The sequence below is a fragment of the Phocoena sinus genome, chromosome 5 (assembly GCF_008692025.1).
Source record: "Phocoena sinus isolate mPhoSin1 chromosome 5, mPhoSin1.pri, whole genome shotgun sequence".
NCBI classification, from domain to species: domain Eukaryota; kingdom Metazoa; phylum Chordata; class Mammalia; order Artiodactyla; family Phocoenidae; genus Phocoena; species Phocoena sinus.
Window position 1 is genome coordinate 119,946,761 of NC_045767.1, and position 21,155 is coordinate 119,967,915.

At 39.8% G+C, this 21,155-nt stretch overlaps 1 pseudogene; it reads left to right on the forward strand.

Moving 5' to 3' along the window:
* The first annotated feature begins 1,953 nt into the window (after positions 1 to 1,953).
* LOC116754004 lies at positions 1,954 to 2,481 on the forward strand (annotated as a pseudogene).
* Positions 2,482 to 21,155: the final 18,674 nt, after the last annotated feature.

Here is a 21,155-nt window from a genome sequence, read left to right on the forward strand (position 1 = left end):
TATGCTCTAGACCATGGCTTGGACAATTTTAGCCTGGAAAATTTTCAAAGCAGAATTACCCATAGAAAAATTTCAGAAATCCATTTGTGAAATGTCTAAGCTTGACAGCTTTCTAGTGATCCTTCTGGGGAAAATGACTTGTGAAATGTACCCCATACTAATAAAAATGATTGACATGCTGTTTAGAATTGTTGGACATAAACCAGTTAAACCTTGGAGGACATCTGCCAGAAATATGAATTTGAGTTTACAGATAATTGACCTTAAATGAACTCATTCTATTACATGTTAGGAATATTGTGTATTGAGCCCAGTACTACCACAGAATATTTCTCTTTTTAGTCCCCCCCACCCCCAAGGGGAATTATACTCGGGTTATAATATTGAGCTTGGTTTCTTTCAATTTCTAACAGTCTTAATAAGACTGCTGTTAACTGGGTATTTGTCTACGAGTTAACAAACTGTAAATGTCACAATTTTCCACACAACTGCCAAGAAAGGTGGATAATTAAAATAAGTACTCAGAGGACTTCTGAATTCCCACTTACTACCATGCACCAAAACTTTACGTTTTAGAGGTGCTCTCAGTGACTGAACTTGTGTATATATCATACTCGGTCACACAAAATGGCTCCTTTTCTCTACCAATGACCTCACACCTCCTTTATTAACATTTCTAATTTAACTCATGTGCTATATAGCATAGAGAAATCTAGGAGTAGATCAACAGACATCACCGTGGGAGGCTGGGGGTATGGAGGAAGGAAAAAGAAAGTTGGCATGTTCTAAGGCTTTAAAAAAATAACATTTTCGCTTTAACTTCTCTTCAAAAATTGCAAAAATAATATGAGTTTAGTGAGAGTGAAATAGAATAAAGATAAACAAAGAAAAAAATGAGCGATTAATATTTTTTCTCACCTCCTCTCCCTGCCACCAACCTGGTGTATATCCTTTCGCACATTTCTACATGCTCGTTCATTCACAAACTAACTGGTTAAATTAACCAGTGACATATTAAATTCCATGGGTCTTGAATTCAGCTGCTCCATTCTCTCCACGGATCTGGCCTTGGACTCTGTGTTTTCTTCTGGACCCCAAGCGGTTGCTGTAACATCTTGGGTTATGAAATGAGGTGTGTTAAGAAACATCAAAGAGCGCAACACAGATGGCTCTGGGAGCTCAGCTAGTATGACTCAGATGGCTGCAGATGACTTTACTGACTGGGGCTGGAGATGTAATTCTAGGACAGCTTCTGCACACATCTCTCCTAGGTGGAGATGGCTGAAGAACCGGCTCAGTTGAGATTGTTGGTGTGTCTGTGTGTGCCGCTACGGCACGGTGGTCTCAGGGTAGTCAGACTTCTGTGGTGGCTCAGGTGGTTTCAAGGATGAGCAGAGCAGAAGCTCCACGGCTCTTTATGACCTCAACTTAGAAATCACATGGCAAGCTGTGCTCGCTCCTTGGCCAGGTGCTCCGGCTCGCGTTGCAGCCCCAAGCAGCTCAACTCCGAGGTAGCGGCCCACGTCGGGCTGCTCCCGCCACTGGGCCTCTGGGAAGCGGTCTCGGAACACCGACGCCAGGAGCCCTTCATCCTCTACTTCCCCAAGAGCAGCGGTGGTGGCCGTCACTGTGGCTGAGGCCGTAGCTGAGACGCGGCTGTCGCCCTCGCCGCCATCTTCTCAGCAATAGCATCTCTTCCCCTCCTCCTCACCCAGGGAACAAGCTCCGAATCTCGGATGGGAAGCATCCTGGGTGCACTTCCGGTCTCTATGGTTCTCGCTAGGCCGGCTTTCTTTCCCCGATGGTCCTCCAGGCTACAGAGTGTTAGCGTGGGGAACGACTGGAAAACGGCTAGAGGGGCAGGGTTTGAAGTTGCCAAGAAGCGGCTGGGGGTTGACCTTCTGTTTACGGTGACTGAGGCACGAGGCCCCTGTGTTCCAATTGAGCTGGGAAATGCGGCCTCTGACTGAAGAGGAGACCCGTATAATGTTTGAGATGATAGCAAAATCTTCAGCTGCTGGTCGACAAGCCCGATGACACCTGCTGTTTCAGGCTGCACAACGACCGGCTGTGTTACGTGAGTGAGAAGATCTTTAAGTTGACTGCCAATATCATCGGTGACAAGCAGCTGTCTTTGGGAACGTGCTTCGGAAAATTCACTCAGACCCACAAGTTTTGGTTGTACATCACAGCTCTGGATTACCTAAAACCCTATGCCAAGTATAAAGTGTGGATAAAGCCTGAGCAGAGCAGCCCTTCTTGTATGCTAACCATGTGCTGAAATCTGGACTAGGTCGAATCATTGAAAATACTTCTCAGTACCAGGGAGACATGGTGTACTCCATGACAGACATCCCTTTGGGCTTTGGGGTGGCAGCAAAGTCTACACAAGACTTCAGGAAAGTGGACCCCATGGCGATTGCGGTATTTCATCAAGCAAGCACTGGGGAATATGTGTGGCACGAAGAGACATTGATTTAAAACAAAGTCATCACGAGGACTTAGGGCTGTGTGGAAGGGCCTAGCTTTGTTTCCTTTGTCTGTGTAGGCTCCACCGTCATGTTGCATTTTGTCAACACTGTGACCTCTTCAGGGACTTCTTAGTTTAATATTCTCTCTATTATGGAGAAATGTAGGCTACATTCTTATAATGCAGAAATGGCTCAAAAATGGAGTTTCAGATCGTTGTGATTGTGGCTAAATAGAATACTGTGTTTTATATTTGAATCAGAGGGCTTCTTGTTTTGAGTAACAGTCTAAATTGTTGGAACGGAGAAAAAGAATATCTTATTATTGTTGTCTGTGATCACACTGTTTTCCAAACACATGATAAGAACATAATGGATTTTCTTAATTACTTATTAATACTATGAAAGATAGATATTGCCATATCAGAGTAGTAGGCCATGTCTGGGATTTTACAAATGAAATTTGGATAAAATAGTAAGATAAGTTTATTCTGCTGATTTTCTATATGGCAGGTGCTGTGGGTGTGGAAGAAAAACTTGGATTCAAACACCAGTTCTCACATCTACCAGCTGTATGGCCTTAGGTGAGTCATTAAACTTTAATAATTTTCATTTCCTTCTTCTGTTTAAAAAAACAGCTTAGGGCTTCCCTGGTGGCGCAGTGGTTGAGAGTCCGCCTGCCGATGCAGGGGATGCGGGTTCGTGCCCCGGTCCGGGAAGATCCCACATGCTGCAAAGCGGCTGGGCCCGTGAGCTATGGCTGCTGAGCCTGCGCGTCCGGAGCCTGTGCTCCGCAACGGGAGAGGCCACAACAATGAAAGGCCCGCATACCACCAAAAAAAAAAAAAAAAAAAAAAAAAAAACAGCTTAACCGTCTTCCTAAGAAAAGTTTTTAGAATTAGAAATCATGACTTTAAAGCACCTAGCACTGTGCCTGGCAAATGATAAGTGTTGAATAAGTGGTAAGAATTATTTTTATAATGCTTATACTAAATATTTCTGCTACTAAGAGTAGGATCATATGAATAGAATTTGATTAGATCATCTTGACTTTTACAAGCAGTTTTCTCAATCTTTCTTTTTCTTGAATGGTATAATCCCGGGCTGAATGTTATTTTTATCATCTTGATTTCCTAAAATGTAATTTCTCTTACAAATCTTTTGTTTTTTTAATTAAAAGAATTTAAATTGAAGTGCAGTTGATTTACATTACTGTGTAAGTTTCAGGTGTAGAGCAAAGTGATTCAGTTTTATATATTATATATATATATTTTTTTTAATATTCTTATAAATCTTTACTTATCTGACTGGGCTGGACAAAAAGCACTAATCAGAGATCCTGAAATAATTCAGCTCCTCCATCTTTTCCCCATGCCTTCCAAAATTATTTTTTAGAATTATTAAAATATTTTTTAATAAAAAACATATCACAGACAAAAAATTTTTAAACTACCTGTATTGTAAAACAATTTCTTTAGTGAATGTACTGCTTATTTTAAATTCCAAAGATGACATCTCTAAAAATAAAGCATTTTTCAATTACCAAAAAAAAAAGAGAAAGAAATCATATGGTATTGCCTCTTCTGTACCCTATTGGTGGACAGAGTCACAAGCCCAATGAGATCCAGGGGATGGGCACATGTGCTTACCTCTTGATGGGATGATGGGTACAGAATTTGTGGCCACTCCCAAAGAGTTATCCTGTGAAATATTTATCTAAGAAGCTTACATTTGCATTATATCAAAGTAGAATATGGAAAAACTAATAGGCTGATCATTTGTTTTGCTCCTTTAAAAGTTGCTGTTTTAAAAATAGGCCTGACTGTATTCTGAGTCTAACCAGGCAAGACCAATAGACTGCAATAGAGATTATAAGTGTCAAGGTCAGCCTGTCGGAGAAGACCTTGACTAAATCATGGCAAGAATTCTTTATTAGATACTTTATTTAGCTTAAGCTGTTAATCAGCTCTTCTAAAGGTGCAAACTTTCCTGAGAGTGAGGTAGAAATAGGCCTGGGTCACAAAGTTTAGGGTCATTGCCCTAAAAATAGAGCTGAGAAAAGCAAGCTTCTCAGGTGTCATGTGTGACTTCATGATCTCACTCAACACAATAATACTATTGGATTTTCCATCTCCAAGTCTGCCTTCATTAGTGGTTCCAACAGTGAAACTCAGGCCCTGCACAGTCATTTATTATACCTAAGGTTTTATAGTGCAGCAAAAATTTATAGTAAAACCATGACTAAGTGGTGGCCATGGTACTAGGTGCCCAGATATAACAATGATTAAGGTAGGGTGGGGCTTCCCTGGTGGCGCAGTGGTTGAGAGTCCGCCTGCCGATGCAGGGGACACGGGTTTGTGCCCTGGTCCGGGAAGATCCCACGTGCTGTGGAGCGGCTGGGCCCGTGAGCCATGGCCGCTGAGCCTGCGCGTCCGGAGCCCGCAGCGGGAGAGGCCACAACAGTGAGAGGCCCACATACCACACACACAAAAAATAAAATAAATAAGGTAGGGTGGCTGCCTTCAAAGAACACACAGGCTGGTGGGTGTTTCAGGCACGTGAACAGATAAATTGCAACATAAGACATTACTTGTAAATGAACCATGTGATCTCAGAGGGAGAAGATCTACCTGCCTGGGTGTTCACACTGGATTAGCACCTATAACCACTCCATCTCTGTCCACACCTGAGCCTTTGAACCTTCCCTTTATCTGGCCTACTAAGATGTCGCTTCGATAGACTTCAAACCTGGTTTTTCCCTCTGCCTAGATTTTTTGCTTTCATGACTGACTTGGATATTTGTCTTTTGTCCTGATATTCCTCCTCCCTGCAATACTTTGTCTCAGCCCTGTTTTTTTGGTCTCTGTGCTCTAAAGGCTGAAGGTAAGAGATTCATTCATTAAAATATATAAATTGAACAGTATTCAATGCTGGGCAAAATGTTAGATGCTGGGGATACAGTGGCCAGCCAGTTAGAGTTCCTGTCTGTTGCAAGGAGCTTACTTCTAGTAGGATGCCTCCTAGACTCTTGGAATTAGGAGTCTGGGCTAGTCAAATGTGCGGTGGGTTAGACCCAGAGAAACTCAAGGAAAGCTTTCTAGCCAGGTGCCATTTGATCTATTATTATTATTATTTTCTAATGAAAAAAATAGAAGTTTTCCAGGTTGGGGTAGAGGTAGAGTAGGGGAAGGCCAGACATTTCACGCAGAGGGCATAACACATAAAAAACAGGAAGGGCATGGTCAATTTGGGAGATAAAGAGAAATTCATTTGAGGGTGTAGTGAGGCATATCAGAGATTGAAGCAAGAGAAGTAGGTTGGGGTCATATTGGGAAAGGTCTTGAATGGCCCTTCTTGTTAAATTTGGATTTAATCCTATAGGAAAGGGAGAGTCAGCAAATACTTAGAAGCAGGATCATGACAAAATTATATTTGTTCTTTAAGACGATAAGCCCTGCAGGATGGTTGCAAGAGTGGAAAAAAGACAAGTAGCAGGAAGACCACTTAGGAGATGATTGTATTAGCCTAGATGAGAACGTGTGAGCGCCCGAGTGAAGAGATCAAAAGAGGGGACAGAGGTTAATTCTGCAATCGGGCTTTAAGGTGGAATCAAGACCACTTGGCAACTCATTAGAACACTTGATGGATGGTAAGATCATGAGTCTAAGACGGAAAAAGAGGGAAGAGGAGCAGATTTGGTATGTAAGGTAACACCAAGTTTTGTTTTGGATACTTGGCTATTCAAGTGAAGATGTTTGGGAGGCAGCTGGAGACTTTGATCTGAATCTGAAGAGGGAGAGAAGATGGGCTGGAGACCCAATTTTTTGGAGGCTTTAAGAGAGGCAAATGAACAGAAAGTTAAACAAATATTTGAGAAAGGAGAAAAACAGTCAACAAAGATTGTGGAATCAGTGAATAAAGAGGAGAAGCAGCAAAGATTAGCCTACTGGAAGGGAGGAAAAGTCAGATAGATGATTGGTGTTGCTTGACCAAAGTTCTTTGGGTGCCTGGGTCAAGTGTTGGCACATATGATGATGAAGGTGTAGTAAGGAACAGTTGTTGGCTCTGCTGCTTAGGACGTTGCCACTGATGGTTGTACCAAAGGTGATATCCTATATGGTTTTGGGCCCTCCCTCTTGGTTCTTGCCAGTCAGGAGTCAGAATAGAGTTAGAACACTTCCCAGGCTGGTCTCACTCCTGAGAAGAAGAGGATCCTAGAAACTTGGTACACTACTTTCCAAAAGTTGAAAAACATGGGAGATATAATCTGCCTCTTGGGAGATAATAGCAGTTTAGCTTTAACTCTAAAACAACTTCTCCATTTCTGTGCCTGAATTTCATCTGCCCGATGCATTTGGTTGAATATCACTTTTGTTTTTTATTGTACTAGAGGTTTTTTTTTTAATTTTAATTTTTTGGCTGCGTTGGATCTTTGTTGCTACGTGCGGGCTTTCTCTAGTTGCGGTGAGCAGGGGCTACTCTTCGTTATGGTGTGTGAGCTTCTCGTTGCAGTGGCTTCTCTTTGTTGCAGAGCATGGGCTTTAGGTGCATGGGCTCAGTAGTTGTGGCTCGTGGGCTCTAGAGTGTAGGCTTGGTAGTTGTGGCACACGGGCTTAGTTGCTCCATAGCATGTGGGATCTTCCCGGACCAGGGCTTGAACCCGTGTCCCCTGCATTGGCAAGCAGATTCTTAACCACTGCGCCGCCAGGGAAGTCCCTGGAGATGTTTTTGAGTTGGCATGTTATGCAATTTTATGCTGGGAAATATTTCAAATTTTCTAAAAACATCTTCCCCAAGGAAGTGTTAAGAATTTTCTCTTTCCTCATCAAACATAAATATACAAGCTGACTACAAGAGAAGACTTTTGCCCAAATGTTATTTGTTTCCATAGTTTATGGAAACATTTACTTTCCATTGGGAAGTTTCTCTGGTTTCTCCTTGGATCATGTATCTGTAATTGATCTGATGCTCCATATCCTAGGCTAGCTTTGGTTACTGTTAGACAGGGTTTTAGTCTTCTAGGGCTGCCACAACAAAATACCGTAGACTGGGTGGCTTAAACAACAGAAATTTATTTGCTCACATTTATAGAGGCTGGGAGTCCAAGATCAAGGTGCTGTCAGGGCTGGTTTCTGGTGAGACCTCTCTTCCTGGCTTGTAGATGGCTGCATTCTTGCTGAGTCTTTATATGGCCTTTTCTCTGTGCTTTGCAACCCTGGTGTCTCTCTCTCTTCTTATAAGGACACCAGTACTTATAAGTTAACCAAGTTAAGACGTCCACCCATAGTACCTCATTGTTGAAATAAATTTTTAGGCTCAAGATGGAACTGCTCCTGCCTGGGGTGCCAAGTCAGCACATTGAAACCTAGAAAACTTTCATGTCCCTGTAAACCCTCTGTTTGACCGGAAACACGGTATATCCAGCCAGCCAATCCCCAAACACCAAGCCAACTCTGGGCTCTACACTTATTTCCTCATTTCTTATTCATTTTCTATTTTTCTCTGCCTTGTTCCTTCTTCTTTATCCTATAAAACTTTCTTGCCTTCTGCTCCATTTTGCAGTTCTCTGGACCCTTGGGAATGGAGACTTCCTGCTTCATGAAATGTTAAAGTTTGTTTGTATCACCTAAATTTTCTTCAATCATTGTTAACACTACAAAAAAGAGTTTTTTCTCTCCGATATCTTCCACGTACACTACTGCCTGAGTGTGTTGTGAGAATGTGAAATGTGACAACTCAGCCTACCTGAGCCTCAGTTTCCTAATCTTTAAAATGGAGATAAGAATAACAGTCCCACCTATCTCACAATGGGATTTTTTTCTTTTCCTCTTCTCGGTATTAAATGCAATAATATTCAGAAAGTGCTTTACCAACTGAAGGTGCTATGTCTGAAATGTCCTTTCCCCAACTGCCTGATAAATGTTGACTCATTCTTAAGACCCAGACTAAATTATCACCTCCAGTGTGAACCATTATTTTTCTTTATCATAATTGTTGACTGGTGGATGGGTGAAGTTTTTAACACCCCAGGGTCCAAATCTAATACAGGTAGAATATAAAAAGAGGATAGGTAATTTGCTGGAGTCTTGCTTCTCTAACTTGGAACGATACGGTCCTAAGTGTGTCCAGACACAGAGCAGACTTCCTGTCCCTTCCTTCCTTCTCGGCCCGCTTCTTATCAATGTGGTATGGAAAGAGCATAAGATTTGAAGGTAGACCGATCAGGGTTTAAATCTTGATTCTGCAACTACCTACATATTTGACCTTGAGCATTTTATATCCATGAGCCTCAGTGCTCTACGAGTCGATCTGATACTTCAGATTTGGTTGCTTCCTCTGCATGGGCATGAAGTGCAGGGCCTGTGGGTACAAGGGAGGGAAGAGAGGAGTGGTGGAGAGGGAGAGGGAGAGGGAGAGGTAGGAGTATTGAGAACAGTGAGGACAAATGGCATTTGTCCCAATCTTTGTGTTTTAATTGCCACAGCTGTTCCCAAATTGGGATCTAGCTCTAAAATTGATAAATCTTTTACGTTAATTTCCCACTAAGTTAAGTCAGGCTTCTATTATCTTTTACAAGTGGTGCTTTTTGTATTTTGAGGAGACAGATGTCACTGTTAATGCACAGATTTCTGGGAACTAGAGGAGGAAGCAGAAGGCCCATCTGGTAAAGCAGGTGGGCAGGCCATGGATGACCGTCAAGCACGTGTGTGTTGGGTGTTGATTATTGTGTTGACCTGGTCTAGATTACAGGAGAGCTTGAATGTTCCAAGAAGGAAAAAAAATTTGGGGGGGCACTTGGGACTGAACAAAATAAATTAACCGTCTCTGATTGGTTTCAGATTTGCAGATCTCTGAGGAATTTGAAAAGGGTGTGGCAATTAAGCAATAGTGGAAGCTCCACACACCGAATAAACTAAATATTTTGAGACTTGCACAAGTTCTGAAAATGGTCCAGGCAGTTTTACTAAACATCTTTTACATTTCTCAAAACTGAAATGGTTGAAGGAAAAAAAAAAGGAAACACCTAATGAGAAGAACGAACTAATTTATGAAAGGACAGAAAAGTTTTTTTATCCTAACACTTTCAGTAAATGTTCTTTTATTCAAGGATGATCTGTAATGCCCAGTAGTGACTTAAAGGTTTTCTCTCCCTGCCCTACCCAGCTGTGGAATACAGATTCATTCTTTTTATTAGAGTGATATTTTGTTCAATGGACAATGTTTATCCGTATCCATATCCAGTGATAGATTTAAAATATAGGTAATGTAGAAGTGGTTTGAGAGACTCCAGGGAAATGAATTGACAGGTAGCTAAGGGCAAAGTACTGTAGTCGTGACTGGGTTACAAACTGCTGGAAAGGGTGTAAAGATTCAAAGCAGACTTATAGGACTTGACAGCCTGTTCTTGTTCCACTGTCCTGGCTTTGATAATGCTGTGCTGTCTCCTGGTGCTGGAATGAGGATTCAAGAGTAGCATGCCATTTGTAAAGTTGGCACACTGTAGGTATTTTTCAAATGTTAGTTCCCTTTCCCTTAACTTCAAGTGCCAAAACCCTGCCCTTATCAAAATTACTTCCATCTTCAAGATGTGTGCGTGTGCATGTGTGTGTGTGTGTGTGTGTACGCATATATGAGATGGGGGTGTTCTTAATAAAATACACGTGTTGGTGCAGTACCCCCAACGATTAATCAATCTTGAAAACGATGCTCAGCTCTGGATCACTTTGTTTTCATTTATTTAAGGGGCAATAAGTTTCTATTTTTTATTGTACTTTGGGCATAGATATAACGGGAGGCCTAAAAATTGGGGGGTTAGGGGAAGAAATGTATGTAGAATGGAAACTGTGGCACCATGTCCAGTATATAAAGGGGCAGGCCAAGGGCTTCTTTTGTTGGGTTCAAAGGGAGGCAGAAAGTGGCTGATGTGAAAAGCCTCTTTATTGGGGAGTTCAAAATAAGCTGAGTGTTGCAGGACAAGGCCTCAATAGGCTGCTGTGAGATGAAAGTTTCATCATAAGGACCATAGTCCTTGGACTTGGAGGCCATAGTCTTATTGATGTGGCAAGATTTTTGATTTGAAGAAAGGGCATACTTTGTAGGGAAATGGTAATAAGGCAAGATTCCTCAGGGTCAGTGGGGTGACTTAGCAACCCGATAATGTAGACAGGCATCTAATCTCTGAAAGGTATTTGCCCATACCTACCTAATAGTCTAGCTCTGATAATTCTGAGGTGGTGTGCTGACTGATATTCTCTTTGAAGAGAACTTTGAACTATAGTTTCAAACTAGAAAGAAAAAGTAATCAGTAGTTAAAGAAAAGCAAGGCAGGTAATGAACCCTGGTTTAGGTGTTGAGTAGTTAAATGTACTGCGAATATATGCCAGGAATTTACACTGCGGAGTGAACTGGAAGCTGAACCTTCCCGGAAAAGATTTCAATAAAGACTCTTGCTTCTTTCTTTGGTTCTTGGAGGAGACTATTTCAATCCCCCTTTTTACAGGATGGAAAAAATAGTGCATGAGCAGACAAAGATAGTCAGAGTGACACTTGAGTTATGTAAAGCACAAAGTATCACACACATTTCCCTGCTGTAGGCCAGCACACTAGTGTGGACCCCAGCTCAGAGTTTTGTCAGAGGCCTGTCAGTCCTGCTTAATCAGGGAAAGAAGTTTGGCTTAACAGGTTTCTCTTTTCCCCACATCACACACTACAAAAACAAAAACCAAACCAAATAAAACACAACAAACAAAAGCAAAATCCCATACCAGACAATACATGATTTACCTCCATGGGGATTAAACATTACAGAAGCTGAACTCATGAAGTAGTGAGTGTCTGGTTAGCTGTCACTGTGAGGTTGTTACCATTTTTTAGTCTGGCCCAGACATGCTGTTCAACTGAAGAAGGTACTAAATCCAGGGATTTGGTGTTGGCATCTAATTATGGATCATAATTACTTGTGGGCTTTCAATGTGCCTGAAGATATAGTGACTGATGCAGGTCCAGGGCTCTGGACCTTTGCTCCTGGACTCACTATGGCCTCTTGCCTGAGAAGCTCTCCCTAAAGGAAGCTTCCTCACACATTTCTCTCAACTTCTACTCTTTCTGATCCAGGAAAGAGGCCAAGTGTTGTATATGTAATTCTTGAATATTTCCTTTGAAATTTGCATCTTGTGGTCTGTCTCATAACTCAATTTTATATCTGATATATTTGATACCTTGGGTCTTCTAGTTGCAACTTCCAATTTAAGGTTCTGGGGTATGGGAATGGGGGTAGAGACAGATTTGGTGATCCTTATTTTCTCCTTTATGCTTATCTGTATTTTCTTAATTTTCTGTAATAACCACATATTAATTTTAAAATAAGAAAAATTCATATGAAAGTGTCACTCATTAATTTATCTTTTTACCTCTAAAATGCTCAATGATACTTGGACAAATTTGTAATTGATACTACTCGTGTATAGAAACATTGTGTACATAAACAAGGCAAAACATAATTCTTTTTTTTTTTAGATTTATTTATTATTTATTTTATTTATTTTTGTCTGTGTCGGGTCTTAGTTGCAGCACACGGGATCTTCATTTCAGCGTGTAGGCTTCTCTCTAGCTGTGGTGTGTGGGTTTTCTCTTCTCTAGTTGTGGCACGCAGGCTCCAGAGCACTTGGGCTCTGTAGTTTGCGGCTCGCAGGCTTTCTAGTTGAGGCGCACAAGCTCAGTAGTTGTGGCGCGTGGGCTTAGTTGCCCTGCGGCATGTGGGATCTTAGTTCCCTGACCAGGGATCAAACCCGTGTCCCCTGCATTGTAAAGCAGATTCTATACCACTGGACCACCAGGGAAGTCCCCCAAACAGTAATTCTATTGCAAGTAATTCTCATTGTATCCTATCAGGTGACACACCATAGCTAATTGTCCCTTTACTGGTGGAGCTAGCATTGATCACTTTATCAAGATGTGTCTGCCTGGGTTTTCTATTGTAATGTTGCTTTTTCATTTTAACTAATAAATATTTGTGGGGAGACACCTTGAGATCAGGTAAAACCTTGCTTCTTATCCCACCTTCACCCATCAATTTTAGCATCTATTGATAATACTTGTGTAAATTTATTATTACCATGATGATTGACAACTTGTGATTTTTCTAATTTCATCGTTCATTCTGCACTTATTAGATGGCATTCTATGCTAAGGAAGAACTTTCTTTTCGCCCATTTATTTATTCATATATTCATTTATAGTCATGGTCCCTTGGATCCTTATTTTATCAAATGGGTTATAATTTTTTACTATTATTACTTATTTTGATACTCAAATTGCTCCAGATTCGGCAAGTAAGAGCTTTTTCAAATCGGTTACTGAGTTTGTTTGACATGTCACTATCATTTTTTGGACATGTTCTAGGTTCATCTTGTTCTCTCCCTAATCAAGTCCTGGAATTAGGCACTAATTCCAAGTGCCTTGGTTCCATTTAATGTAGAGTGATATTTAGAAGCCAAAGACCTGGGTGATCACATTCTCTCATTTCACATATATGCAATAGATATCCAGAGAGGATAAGTTGCTTGGAAAGGTCACATAATTAATCAGAAGCCACAGTCTGAACAAGAAGTCAAGATATCTGAGTCCCTGGAAGGTTCTGTCTTCACTGAGTCTTTCTGGTGCATTAGAAAATGGTTTATTTTTTAAAGTATCAAATTGAATTTCCATATTACAGTGGAGATTTGTTACTTTTCCCTCCTCAATATACCATTTCTTCCTTTTGGGAGACATCCCATTGTCACTCTTAGTTCACCCTCAGCCATCACCAAGTGTGGGACCAACTCTACTCTCTAGCTCCAGGGTTGGTCATGGACTCACGACTGGCTAATATGAGTCCCTGGGGCATCTGTGGAGCCATCAAGAAGGAGTCTTAGTCTCTGCTGGGACTGTTAGACTGGTAGGAGGTAAGCCTGACACTGCTGTGGGCAAATACAGCCCAAAGATGGGCTTGATTACAGTTTAGGAAAAGTCTGACTATTAATGTAGCCCAGACATGAAGAGTTTCCTGAGGACATCCTTAAGCCCTGGATCAATTTGTGTGTGAAACCATGTTGCATCCCTGAACTTCACTGTTGTGTGGTCTAGTAAATTCTTTTGTTTGTCTAAGGCAATTTGAATTGGGCTTCTGTTACTTGAAACCAAAAGAGTAATATGTTCCCCTTAAAATCTTAATTTCTAAATCTGTGAAGCAGTAAAAGCATAGCTAAATTTATTTTCTGTTAAATTGATGTCAGGAAGTTTATTCCTTAATACTTTGATATAGGAGAAAGGAATGAGAAGTATTTGTTGAGTGCCTGGTCTATCAGGAAGAAAACTAGTCTCTTTGCTTAGTTAAATAACCCCAATTTCACCTATTTGAAGTTCCTAAGTGGTGAAGATTATTACTTAACCACATAGATCACCAGTGTAAACCACGTGATTTTTCAACATTGTGACTTCTCCCATTGTGGAGCACAGGCTCTGGATGTGCAGGCTCAGCGGCCGTGGCTCACGGGCCCAGCCGCTCCACGGCACGTAGGATCTTCCCAGACCGGGGCACGAACCCGTGTCCCCTGCATCGGCAGGCGGACTCTCAACCACTGCGCCACCAGGGAAGCCCCTATCTTTGCTTTTAATAGTTAGCCTCTCTAGACATATGATTGCTATTGTGAAATAATGGTGGTTCGTTTACCTCAGTTTAAAATAGAAATATTCTTAACAGGAATGGTTGATGGACTGTTCAATTTTCAGGGTGTTCATCCTCCTTAAAGTTGTTCCAAACTAGGTAGCTGCTTCAGGGAAACATGGGTAGGATGTTAATGGTGGAGTGACACATATAAAACAATTATACTCCATTTGCTTATTAATAGAAGTCTGGGACCTAAAAGAAACCAGGCAGCCAACTTATGAGATAGTTTTATATATTATAACATTTCTTCTAGTAAAATAGTTTAAAGAATGCATGTTCATTTATTAATGTGATTTGATTATAAAACATACACTTACAACTATTGTTTATATATACATATTTTTTTAATTTTAATTTTTTTTATTGGAGTATAGTTACTTTACACTGCTGTGTCAGTTTCTGCTGTACAGCAAGCCATATGTATACATATATCCCTTCTTTTTCCAATTTCCTTCCCATTTAGACAACTATTGTTTAATATCTCAATTATAAAATATAAAGAAAGCTTAATATATTTTAAGTAAATTAATGATGATAATATTTATTCAGCACCTATGATATGTTAGACATTATTAATTAACTCATTTAATGCTCACAATAATCCCACTAAGCTGAGCAAATTTTATTCCTATTTTTGGAGGTTAAGAAATCAGTAACCTGGGACTTCCCTGGCGGTCCAGTGGTTGAGACTTTGCCTTCCAGTGCAGGGGGTGCAGGTTCGATCCCTGGTCGGGGAGCTAAGATCCCATATGCCTTTTGGCCAAAAAACCAAAACATAAAACAGAAGCAATATTGTAACAAAGTCAATAAAGACTAAAAATGGTCCACATTAAAAAAAAAAAAAAAGAAATCAGTAACCTGGTGTCCAAGATCACACAATTATAGGAGGTGGATTTCTACAGAAGTTTACCTATCAAGGTAAGTTCCTTTGATCCTCCAAACAGTACTAAATTTTACTAAATTTCATGTGCTAGTGATGATGGTTAATTTTATGTGTCAACTTGGCTAAGGCACTATACCCAGATATTTGGTCAAACATTTTTCTAGAAGTTTCTGTGAAGGTGTTTTTTACATGAGATTAACATGTAAATTAGTAGACTTTGAGTAAAGAGTTTCAATTATTTGATAATAAAAGACACGTGTATTAAAGGAGGTTAATACTTTTGTTACTCAAGTAGAGTCACAGTTCAACATTCCGCCAAGTGGATCAGTTAGTCTTAATAACACTCGCTGAAGGAGCTTGAGATAAGCATATAGGGAGTCCTTACTTGCTCTCCAAGTTTCCATTAAGGGAGTCCCCAAAGTACAGTTATGTGTGTAGAGAAGCAAAAGTCCTCATAACACGAAAACGTTTACTAATGAACTTCTGCTTACAAAATTAATCTCCACTTACGTATCCCTTCCCTTTAACACCACTAGACATTATGAAGCCTACAGAGTGCCTTCTCTATCAGCCCCTGACTGATTTTGGGATGCCAGGATAAAAGGAAAGTCAATTGCAAAGTGAAATTCCAAATCTTGCAAAAAGGTAGGATTACATGCAGTATTGAACACAATGTTGAAGAACTTCTCAGCCTTTTACTGCAAAAGAACATTAGGCACAATTAAATCAGTTAGCAATAGAAGACAAAGGAAATCTACCCAGATGACAGAGTTTTTAGTTCTTTTTATTTTAATGAATATTTTACATAAAACAAAATGCATAAATTGCTGGCTTCGACAAATACTTCTGCCTGTGCAACTCAAATCCCTATTGAAATATAAACCTTTACCATCACACCAGAAACCTTGTGCTCTTTTCCAATTAATATTCATACCCACTGTTCCAGAGAAAACTACTATATGCATTTTTTCCCACCATAGATTAAAGTAGCCTGTTGTAGAAGTTCCCATAAATATATTTGTGCAGTATGTGCTCTTTTGTGTAAAGTGTCTTTTCATTCAAGACACTCTATGAAATTCACCCATGTGATTACATGTATCAGTAACTTATTCCTTTTTATTTTGGAGTCATATTCTATTATATAAACATACCACAGTTTATGATGGACATTTGGGCTGTCTGCAGTGTTTAACAATTATGAATAAAGTTGTGAAGAGAATTCATGTACAAATGTTTTTATGATCATACACAGCTGTCCCTTCATATCCCAGGAGATTGGATCTAGGACCCCTGTGGATTAAAAAATCCGCAAATTCTCAAGACCCTTATGTACAATGGTGTAGAACAGTCAGTCCTCTGCACCTGCAGGTCCCACAGCCATGGGTACGGAGGGCTGACTGTACTTTCATTTCTCTTGTGCAAATCCCTGGAAATGGAATTGATGTGTCTCAGACCACGTGTGTTTTGCTTTACAAGACACTTACAGACCTCTTCCTTAAGTGCTCATACCATTCTCATTTAGTTTTAAAAAATGACCATATTGGTTGTAATGTGGAGAGGATTGTAAGAATTCAGGAATAGAAGCTGGGAAGCCAGAATATTCACAGCTGATAGCCAGAACCTAGGTGCAGGTTTTACACAGAATTTCTGTAAAATATTTGTATGATTTTTAATTGTTAGTAAAGCTGATATCAGACTCAGAATGTGATAACTAACCACAGGGCCAGTCTCAGCTGTGTACTTTGGAGATACGTAAGGAATTTAAAACTCAAGTCCTACTTACGGCAAAGAGTCCTTCATTTTAGAGATGGTAATCCTCGTAAATCACGCAGGGAAGATATTCCTGTGAGCCTCTGTGCCATTTTCCAAGTGAGTGATGAGGTGTCAAATAAAGCTGTATTAGTTTTTTTTTTCTTCCCATCAGAAGGCTTATATACTTGTTCTTTTTTATTACAAAATAAAAGCAGATCCAGAAAAACCACACAAAGGAATTATATAGCTCTGAATTTTTATAAGCTGGACACTTAACTACCACTCAGCCCAAAATATAGAGTTTTGCCAGTCATTCCAGAAGCCCCTCCAGGTGACCTGTCCCACAGACCTGCCCCTCTTTCCAAAGGTAATCACTTTCTTCTTTGTGATTTTATCACTTAAGTATGCATCATTTGATACTACAGTTGATTTTGCCTATTAAAAACTCGGTATCTTGTATGTCTCTCTTGATCTATGGGCTTATCCTCCATTCTAGTCTCTGCCTTACAGTTTGTGGAAGAACCTCGACCATTTCACTAAAGTGTTTCACAGTCTGGACTTTGTCGATCACATCCTCATGGTGAAGTTCAACACGCTGTTTTATCCTCCATATTTCCTGAACATTAGCAGCTGGATCCAGGAGCTTGGTCAGACTCAGATTAATTCCATGGACCCATATGTCTGAGTGTTTTTCTGATGTTAGCAGACATTGACACTCATTGCCTCAAATCATTCATTGGGGGTCACTAAAAGGGTGATGCTCTAATTCTATCATTTGGTTTTCAATTATTAGCTGAAATACTTTTATTAGAGATGACTCTTTCACCTACTGTTGGGCTACCTAGTAGTACGATTTATATACGAAAGGCAGGATACATTTGTGATTAGTGTTCTTTACTCACCTGTTTTTATGTAAAAAATTGGAATTGGTTTCATAGCATCCTCTGAATGTGAGTGATTAGTCTTATAGATGTATAGGGTGAGGGAGTTTGAAAAAGATTTTGAAAAATTCTCTTACCTGGAATGCTAGCAATTGTGCTAGCATTCGAAAGGAATGACTGTTTTGTCAAGTTTTATATTGTGTGAATGTAATTGTGTGTGTGTGAGTGTGTGTGTGACAGGAGAAACAACTGGCACAATAAAAATGTTGATGAATAATTGTATTTTGGCTAATACGACTAGCACTCCTCATTTGCTACACAGAAAGTTTTCTGTAAAGCAAGACAAATTACCACTGTTTGTTTGTACTATGACATAACACACTGCATTCAATCACCATCTGTATGGAAGTTTCTGTTCTTATATAAAAAATTTTAAGTAGCCATTTTACTTACTTCACACATTCTTACAAAAGTATTATATTGCAGGACGAAGGAAAGTTAGGAATCATAGAAGTACCTGGTTAAGAGTTAGTTAATATGGGAAGATCTAAAGTTGATCTGACTTATATAATCTCACTTTATTTCTTTCATGCAGGAAGTAGAATAACTTCGCCTCCAAAAAATAAAAGAGAAGGGCCACACTTCCATGAAAAGGCTGTCCTTTGGAGGTCAGACATTTTGGGACATGGGATCGTAGCCCTAATCTGGGCACAGTGTCTGTGGCTCCCGTTCAGGTTGGGTGACTCCTCTGCACTCAGCACACCACTGCTCCATGTCTTTAAAGAGGGACAACCATAAGGTATCTTTGTTTACTCTCCAGAGGTGAAAAGGCAATTAAGTAAATGCTGCATATTTTTTTTCAAGCCTCAGATAGAATTGGGAACACACCTAAGTCTGGAAAATCCTGTCCCCAGGGCTTTTTCAGCCAATGTCCTCTCTTTAGGCTAGCCGATGGGTCTGTTGAGATTTAAAATCATTATTCTATATGTCCTGTGCAATAATTAAAAGGTATTATGAAATCTCCAGTGGCGCCCTAGCCCAGTTTTAGACTTCATTTCTCAGATATCTCTCATTCTCTACCTTATAAGGACTTCTAGTAGCAACTTGCATAATTGCTTGCATTTCAGGGAAGGGAACTTTAAAAAATATTTTTCAAATTCCCCTCCCCCTTAAAAATAGGACTATGCTTAAGCAACACTAGGAAGTACTTTCTGTAAATAATCTATGAATTGTGTATCAAAGTTTAACACTGAAGTTGTTGCTCATTTCAGAGCTAAAATGGTTCTGTCTCTAACTCTGGCTTTGTTTTGATTATGTTATTTATTTTGTAAGTGATGTCATTCTCTTAATGGGGTTAAGGTGTAAACTGGTGAAATGGAAAACAGCATAGTTACTATTTAATGTAGAGGAATAATTAAGAGTGCCATTATGAACCAAGGCCCCCCCCCCCCCACCGTAGACTACTGATTAGGATAAGCTGATTTTAGCCAGTTTCTATGCCTGAGTTCTGAATCCACTAGTCTTTTCACTGGTTGTTGGAACTACGTATTGCTGAAGCTGCCATCTGTGAGTAGGTTGATTGACCCAACTTAATCAGCAATCAATCTGTGCTAGCTGTGGCCGCTCTGTGCTACCTGAGGAGGTATAAAGGTGAATAAAACATGCCCCCATCCTTGAGGAACATATATCCTAAAGCAGTGTTACCCAAAGTGTGGGCCATAGACCAGCCCCAGCCCGCAAACTGTTTCTTACCTAGTCAATTATGAAATAAGTACAGCAATTGAGAGAAAACGTTTAAGAAAGATGACAGAAATTTAACAGATTAATTTCATGTGTGTTGATATCATTCTGCTAGTTATTTATTTTTATTGTATTTTTTTAAAGTATTGGTCTGAGACAGACTGGAAATTTAAAAATATTGGTTCTATGCCACTGAGAGTTTCAGAAGCACCAGTTAAAGGTGTAAGTCAGACATGTTCAAACTTTTTGATAATGAACATCATAAAAAATGCCTTTATATGTTTCATATGTAAGTACACATACATATGTTATACATACATATGTAAAACAGAAATGAAACTCCTAAGAAATATTTACCTTTAGTCTAAATGATTCTTGTCTTGATATTTCTATTTACTTCTCTTTTATTGTATAAAAAAATAAATTGGTATTAACCCACAAAGTGGGCTGTTATGACCAATTTGAACACTATGTCCTAAGGGGTATGATTTAAAGGTATCTTTTCCTAAACCTTCTTATGGATGTTGCATTTCTAGAATTGGAAGTTGAGATTTTTGGTTCTCTGTTAAAGCAAACATCTTTGGAAAGGGGCTAAATATTGCCAACCTTGTATCTTAGAGTGAATGATTTATTAATTTTTCTGGAAAGTCAGTTATATTAGAGGAAAGAGTAGAGGAAACATAGAAGCCTGAAATGTGTGCCTGAAAGGGACCAAAGGTGAGAGAGATTTCTGAGAAAGAAATCTTACCTTTACCATTTTACCTAGAGGGTACCACAATAAGTACAAAATAAAATTGATATTTATTAAAAAAAAAAAATTGATATTTATTGCTAAGATAAGACCTTAGTAGTTCATTCTCTGAATGAAGAAGAAAGAATCTGGAAAGGAGGTTAAGCCAGGACTGGCAAAAAGGACAGTAATGCATCATTTCTTAACTCTGTAGATAAGATATTAACCAGTATATCTGGAAGGTGGAAGACTGGAAAGTGGTTTGGACCAGAAGAGGAAAGGCAGGAGAGTGTGGGGTTTACCTTTCTTTAAGCAAGGTGTGACAATGGCCCATAATAAAAGTGACTCAGGTCCTCAGGTTTAGGCAAGATGCCTAGTCTGGGTCTTCTATCTTTTGTTGCCAAAACTCAGTCCCACTAGAATTATCTGTCCAAACAAATCAATGCAGAGGGAATTAAGAAAACTGGCTCAAAGCTCATCAGTGGTATTGTTAGGAGGACAGAACAGTTCAGGCAGCTGGTGTTTTCCTGGTGATTCTAAAGATTGAAAAAAAAAGATCCCATCAGAAGAGTGGCTTAGGGCACATGCCTAAATTAGTGGGTGTAGAGAAGGACTCTTTCTAGTTTGTTGTGAGAGTCCCAGGTTGACAGCTGGAATTTCAATGTGTTGGTATGTTCTGCACCTCCATGATTTTGTCTGGGCTGAGGGGTTATTTATTAACACTGCAGGGTTATTTTGTACCAGGTCACTTTGTCAGTATGTAGAATATGGCAATTTCACGCTCAAACCTGAGATGTTAATTAAGCACAAACAGTAGTCAGTGAGTGAAGTCAAATAATCTAGGTAGGGCACAATGGCTGCATTAAATTGTATCGTAGCCCATCTGATCTCTTTTACCAGTTGCATGAGACTACTTTTCTCTGAACGGACCAATACCCTTAAAAGAAAGATCAATTTTCTCTTATTTAATTGAGGCATGAAGTATTATTTGCAA